Source organism: Struthio camelus, chromosome 3, assembly GCF_040807025.1.
Source record: "Struthio camelus isolate bStrCam1 chromosome 3, bStrCam1.hap1, whole genome shotgun sequence".
Taxonomy (NCBI): domain Eukaryota; kingdom Metazoa; phylum Chordata; class Aves; order Struthioniformes; family Struthionidae; genus Struthio; species Struthio camelus.
In genome coordinates this window covers 21,373,596-21,381,115 of record NC_090944.1, presented here as the reverse complement: position 1 = coordinate 21,381,115, position 7,520 = coordinate 21,373,596, and positions in this window count along the sequence as shown.

Below are 7,520 nucleotides of genomic sequence, written 5' to 3'. Positions count from 1 at the left end.
ACTGGTGCTACAGTGATAAGCCATTCATAGCCAGATAGGCATGACTCCAATTAAGGTTTTAACTACCTTTCTTGAAGCAAGCACTGACTAGTTCTTGCATGTACAGTCAACTTCAGAAGAAAGTGTGTTCACATCGAAAGTCATCAGAAGTACAAAATTGCCTGGTGTTTTTTTTTCCCCCCCAGGAAGTTCTATTTGTGTACATTTTCTTGTCAGGAATATATCAACAGTGATGAGTTTATATGTTAAAAAAAACTTAAAATATGTGCTGATTGTTTGGTTAAATGGAGTACCTAACTCTGTATCTATACACTTACATACATATAGACTGCTCTAGTTTTTTTTAGTTTTCTGGATGTGCTTTTTTTGCTACTATGTTCATAACTAGCCTTTGACTACCTCTTGGTGGTGCTCGTGTTTAATGTATAACTAGAGAAGCAGCGCCTATACCAGCGTACTTCCAATTGAGTCAATTATATTCTCTCTTTTTTCTTTTTTTTTTCTTCCTCTCCCTCTCTTCCCTCTTACAAAGAAACAAACTCCTAAACAAAAAAAGAACTTAAAGCTATTAGAGCTGTTTGTATGGAGCGCAAGCTCACAATGAGGGGCCCTTGCTTCATTGACTGACTTCTTGTTTCAGCTTGAATAAACATGCAGTTTAAGCTGTTAGGGTGGCTAATCCACTAACTTCTGTTTTAAATGGCTTGTTCCTTGTCTACATACAATGCTCCTTCTTGCTACTGTACATGTCAAAACTATGTTTATTTTTCTTCTTAGTATTGATTTCTAGAGCTGGCTAACTAAAAACATCATGAAAAGGTAGGCTTTCATAATTGCCCTGTGAAAGTATTTATCACAATTTACTAGTTTTAGAAAAGTGTGAGCAAATTGCATGTAGGCATGCTTGCCCTGCCCCTGCTTTTTGTGACCAGACAGGGAAAAAGAAATTAGGAAATTCAAGATTAGCCTGAGCAATATGAGCAAAAATTACTAAAGCTTAAAGCTCTTTCCTAGGTAAATTTTAATCATAGTTTTAAAATTGGGATAGAATGAGATTCTTGTTTGGCTCTATTAATTTATCGCTATTGCTTTTTGGAGCACCCTTGTTCAACGGCTTTGCGTTTTTGACTAATTTGCTTTAGTACAACGTCTTGAGAGAATTCACGTTCCTATTGGACGATTAACTCTTCATTTGAGTATTTATAACTACTGGTAGTAATCTTGCTTTGTTTTCCTTTACACTCCTATAAAGGTTCCTTTTATGGAAGGGAAAAGGATACAGATGGTGTTTGCCACTCGGCGTCCAAACTGCTGAGCTTGGGGCCCCCTTTTAGTACGCTCCGAAGGCAGGAGTTCACTGGGCTCTTACGCTTTTAAGTACGGTTCTATTTTGCTACTGTGAGAGCAGACAAAATTGCTTCTGGCGATACAAGCTTCTGCTCCAGTGTTCCCATGTTTATGGAATCACACATGCAAATAAATGTGCCTAGTCTGTTTGAAGAGGTAATTGGCCTGTGGTCACTTCCATATGCGAATATCCATATAATGTAATAAGCCAGGCTCTTATTTAAACCGGTTAGCAAAATAACTACAGCCCAAGGAGATTAGATAAATATAAGGAAGGGGGAAAAATCGAGTAGTGAGTTCAGAGGGTGAGCTCCTCACTGAAGAGTGCATACCTCGCTGCCTCGCGCTTCCTTTTGTGGCTAGGGAAAAGTGTAAAAGCTGGGAACATTTAAAACAAATCTTATAACTGTAGGTAATTGCAATAAGTCACCAATGCTTATTAGTGGACAAAACGTTTATGTGCAAGGGGTGTGGGACAAGAAAGCCTATGGCTTGTATATGGAATCCTCTAAACAGTAAAACTTCTTTGACAACTGCTTGAAAGAAAGTTTGCCAGAATGCAGTTGCCAGCTTATTCTGTGAATGATGAGTGAGCTGTTAATTGCTTTTTACTAAGATATTTTCAAAAAAATACCTTATAACTTGTAGTGCTTTTTATCTGTAGATCCTTGTCTCTTACAGAGGTGGCCAAATCCGCAGATGGAGAAACTGAGATAAAAAGGATACAGTAGTCTGCTGGATGTCAGCAAAAGTTGGCAAGTATTTCCATAATTTCTTTGCAGTAATAGCGTATTAGACTGTTTCATGGGATTCAGCTCATGAACTAAATAATCTTTCAATAAGTCTATTACTGTTGGACAACATGAAAGGTATGCGTATTCTGTGTCTGCTGAGCACTCTTGCTTACTGGAGTGCCTAAGGTATATAGTACCGTATTTCTCTTCTCCTGAAGAGACTTGCTTGATCTAGTATTTTGCAGAAAAATTAAAAGGACAAATAGATAACTAATATGTAGAAAACAGATTGGTTGGAATTCAGTTAATTCTAGTTGACATTGCGCTGCTTAGTACTATTTAAGGTGCCTTAGGATATGCTGCCACTCCAGAAAGGTACTGATCTCCCTCCTGTAGCTACTGAGTTGCATCTGCAAGTGCTCTGCAGGTATCTCGGGTAGCCTGAGGCATGTAAATGGCATCAAGAGCTTATATTTAGGCAGCTTGTACTATCCTGTGTATTTAACAAGGAGTTTAAAAGTATGTATGGGAATGTCATACTACTTGTAATTCATAGTGTCTTGCCGTTGCAATCTCACTTTCTCTTTGCAGTCTTCTGGCCCGGTAAAGCACAGTAGTACTGTAAAATCATCTAGTGTTGACTTTCTTCTGTTTGGTGCGAGTTGTTGCAACATACCAAAGTAAAAAATGAATGGTTTGGAAGGTATCAGTTAAAACCCTTTTTCTACAGATCTCTTTTTTTTGAGAGCCCACATCGTTTTAGCCAGAGCTTTGACCAAGTTAGTATTAATTTCATTATTGTGTGAGCTGCTAAGAACAACGTGAAGGACATTAAAAAACAAATAGAAATGGCATCCAAATGGCTTTTTCTGGCGTTTGTAAGTATCTGGCATATTATCAGCATTGCATGTGGTTATCTGTATTGTGGGTTTTACAGACTTAAGCAATGTGTTCTGTTGTAATCATTTTTACCTCATAGTTGTGATTTTTGGGTTGTGAAATATAGTTTCTCTGCATAAGAACAGTATTTTTAAATTAAGTGTTTCAAAATAGGAAACAAAAAATTATTAACGTGTAATAGTATTATGTAGTTATGCTTCAAGCAGACCTGCACCAAGCACAATAATACTTTAAGTCTTTTGTGTTGTTTTGCGAGCTTTTAATAAAAACACTTCAAAAATTGCTTTTTGCTTCTTCTTAAGAGTTCAAGCAGAGTTTTGCTGAAATGTTTAAAAAAGGTTTTACATAAAGAACGTCTGTTCACCCGTAAGCACGGATCTTTAAATTTAGTAAAAAGTGTAGTAAAAGTTTTTTTAAAATGAACCGAAGTCACCTGAAGTATCCTGTCAGCAGCCCAGACTGGTTAAGTGTTTTGGTAAGAGCCATTGTTGCAATGTGGTGCTTTTACACTAGTGTCTTCATTTAGTGCAAGTTTCTAAAACACAACATTACTTAATATATGACAGATACACCTGATTTCTGTAGTTTCTTACTCAGCTTTAAATTTTTTGGTATGTATGTGTGTACAAGCAACTTTTCCTGATGACTCTAAAAAATAGTCTTTATAACTGAAGGTGAAAAAGGGTTCCTGTTAATATTTTCCTACTAAACTGATCTTTTTTTTTTCCCCCATATAATACCTGGGATGTCAGAGGCATCCTCCATATATTTTACGTAACTCACTTGATCTTATAGATAACTTGTGTAAAGGCTATGCTCGAGGATACGATCTCCTTAATAAAGCAGGAAATCCCTGGGAAACTCTCCAAATAAACACCGCACAGGCTACCAAAATAATCAGAAATACGGGTTTGTATATGAAATGTTTCATCAAGCCTATATAATACCTCCTTAAAAGTATTCTTTTTTTTTGAAAAGAGATCCAGTAAAGTGACCTTTCTACTCTTCAGATCTTTCAGTTGCCTATCCTGTTACTCTACTGATGAAAAGTCATTTAACTTTTATTCCTGTATCAACAGAACTGTTTTCCTGGTTTCTTTGCATTTACAGCTATTGAAAATCAGGTAGGAGGTGGAGAGAAAATGTATAATGGTAAGATGAATGAGAAATGTATGCTTCCTAAAATTAAAAGAAGGAAGAAAAATCAAATCCTGGCTACAACTTAAATTGGCAGTTTGAAAATAATCCTCTAACTAAGTGTTTCCATAAGTGACATCACGTGGGGTAATTAAGTTTTTGATGTCCAACTAAGCTGTGGTTTTAAGGTTATGAGCTTCAGAGAACCAACAGTCACTGCCTTCTGGGGGGTATGGGGAGACGCAGGGAAGCTGTCCTGTTAAGTTTCTTAGGTCAGAGTCTTGCAATCTTAAATGTGTATGATAATCTTGACTATGGAAACTGATACGCAACAAATACAAATTTTCTTTACTCTCTTGTATATTGCTATTGTCTTGAGCGTGTTAAAATAATTTCTTTCGATATGCTATGATGAAAAATCCTCTCACTGAAGCATTTGTAGCTCAGCAAGAAGTCAGTCTCTACAGCTCATTCAAAAATCCCAACCTCAGCTATGTTCTGGTTCAGATTAACTTTGTATTGAAGAAAACAAACTGTAACGAACATAAGTAGGAAGTGATTTCCCTGAAAATAATAAAATGAAGCTATGCCAGTTTTTGTTTGTGTTTAAATAGGATGCTTAATAAATTGCCCGCTCAGGTAGGACTTGTGGTCTCTTTTTCTTATTCTCTCTCCTTTAGTAGGGTGATGTTGCACTGCGCAGTGCCTTGCATCCAACAGGCACACTGTCTCGGAGATTATTTACCAAACTCTAGTCTCTACCTCATTTTTTTACAGAAGAAATCCCAAACTCCGCGAGCCTATTTCCTGTATTAGACTTACTAACCTTCACACAGAATTAAGGTCTTGCAAAGGTTCTGCTTCCAAGGAGTGGAGGCCACAGCACTGCCAATAATTTTTTGATGCAGAGAAAGAAAGTATTTCAGAAGAATGATTTAGTTTATTAAGGTGTTGCTGAGGCGAGAAACAACTTCCAGGACTACAAGGGCTCTTCATCTAACTTTACTAAATAATGAGATACTTTCGTTGTATCAGCAGCAAGCGCTTGTGTTATGTTTGCAAGTCAGATTTTAAAAGGCTTTCTTCTGCAAAGGTTTTATAGCAAAAAAAGTATTATTCATGTATCATTTTAATAATTTAATTAGTTCCCTTAAAGAACGGGACGGAGGAGGGTGTAGCAATGGGCAAAGCTAACCCAGCTAGAGCTGAGTCTAATACAGTGATGTGAAATAAGGTTTTCTATTGGAGTAGTGTCTACAGGGTCTCAAGTCGTATTTGATGCATGTAAAACTCTTTCTTCAGTATTAGCCTGCTAAACCTCAGGTTCCCCACTTGGTTCATCTGCATCTGTGCAAGGCGCTGCAATGTTGTTCTCTTCTGCGCTGTAGGGAACATCCCCAAGGAAGTGGGTCATGAGATTCACCCAGCAAAGGCACAGCAGGAGAGATTTCCTCGGAGGGAATTTGCTCATGTGAGATCTAACGAAGGGGCAAAATCGAGAGCAGCTGCAGGCTTTTCTAAGTCATTTTGTGGGCAAAAAACCAGGGAATAACTCTATGTAGTCTATTTTTTTTCTTCTAAAATTCTCATATTATCACTGTGAGTGCTTTTCTGAAGCTGCCTAAGTGATAACTTTTAATATCTGTCAAAAATGATTCATTCTTTTTTCTCCAAGGAGAGAATTATGCAAGCTCTTGGGTCAAAAATATTCTTTTAAATGAACAAACAGGTAGTTTGAATTAGAAAAGTAGAGCTTAATGAAGAAAATAATGCCGTTAAAGATGATCCTGGATTTCTCTGAGCAGTCATTCTATACACCACAAAATCTGTTTCCTATGCCTATAGAAATTATTTTTGTGCAAGAAATTTGTACTATATCAGAGGGAGAGAGAGTAAACTGTCCTTTAGCACTCGATTGTGATTTGTGAGTTCTTTGAGAAACCGAGGAATGGACCAAGATATTGACTATGACTACTTTTACATAGAGTGCCTAATGCAAAGAGAAGAGAATGAGATTGTTATGTTAGAATTAATCTGTGTGGCTGAGAAAATGTGCTTAATTTAGAAGCTGTTGGAAGTGGGTATAAATGGATTCGATGCCCTGAGACATAGTTCCTGAACGGTGGCAAAGGTATAATTTCACCACTATGTTGGTGGCAAAAATCTGGGTTTTCTGTTCCTTCCCTCTGACTAGGGCTTAATTATAATATGCAGGTATCATGGAAGAAATGAGTATATAAGAACTAAAGGAAAAAATATACTTTCAAGGTCAGACTCCAAATAAAATTTTCAAGAATGACTGTGATTCGTAAAATGTTTTAGCCCCGAACTGAAGCTTCAAGTGCTGAAGCAGAGTTCGGAACAAGAAGTTGCAGGCAACTGCATTCAGGACCTGACTGCTTTAACTCAAACTCTGGATGGCGTTGCCATTCTAGTAAATATATCTCTGACACTTAGTGATGATTTTCACACTTTCCGTTGGTCTCTCGTTCAAATTGAATAGCTGAGTATGGAGTGAACTGAGGTGTTTTATTTTATACCTAGACTAATAGACTAGGAACAAGAGATCAGCCTGGACTGGACTGAACTAGATCATGCTTCGTGCCGAATAAAAAATCTTCTGGACATGTAAGGGCTGAAGTTGAAGGAGAGCTGATTTTTCCTAACTAAGGGCACTTTGATATGTCCTTAGGGAAGAGTGGGGGGATGTAGCCTGTTTGTTTGGCCTCTAGCACGCTTACACAGAGTACGTGCTTGACTGCAACCGTGTGTTGGCTGGGAGTGACATCACAGCCTATCTAGGGGAGAGAGTCTCCACTCTTCTTTAAATACCATTTTCTGCTGTTTTCTAGATTTGACTTTTAACAATAGTCATATGTATTTGCAAGTGTTTTCAAACTGGCAAGTTCCAAAAATTGTCTTTGGAAGCGGACAGTTCAGTTGACATCAACATTGATTTGCTGCCATTTTGTTTGAGCTAATTTGTCCTTAAATACGAAATTGTAACCGAACAAGACCCCAGTCCTGTTGATATTTGGACATACTGAAAGAAAGCAGTAAAGCAACAGGAATATTGGAATCTAGTTGCTGTTCTGGGTATGCACTGGAGAGAAATACAGGAATTGCTCTTCAAAAACGTATTTAAAAGGATGAAACATGGCCTGGAAATTCACTTTTAAAAAAGTCTGTGTGTTAAGCTATTTTATACGTGGTAGCATTGGGACCATAGAGATAGCCCAAAAAGGCTGTGGAATATCGACGGGGTTTATTGTTCTTTCTTCCACAATTGTAGGGTTTTTTTAAAAGCTATTAATGACAATCAATTTTAAATGCTTGTATCTTTAGCAGTGCATTTTTTAATGGAAGGTTGAAGTCATAGAAGTTTAGAAGATACTAATATTG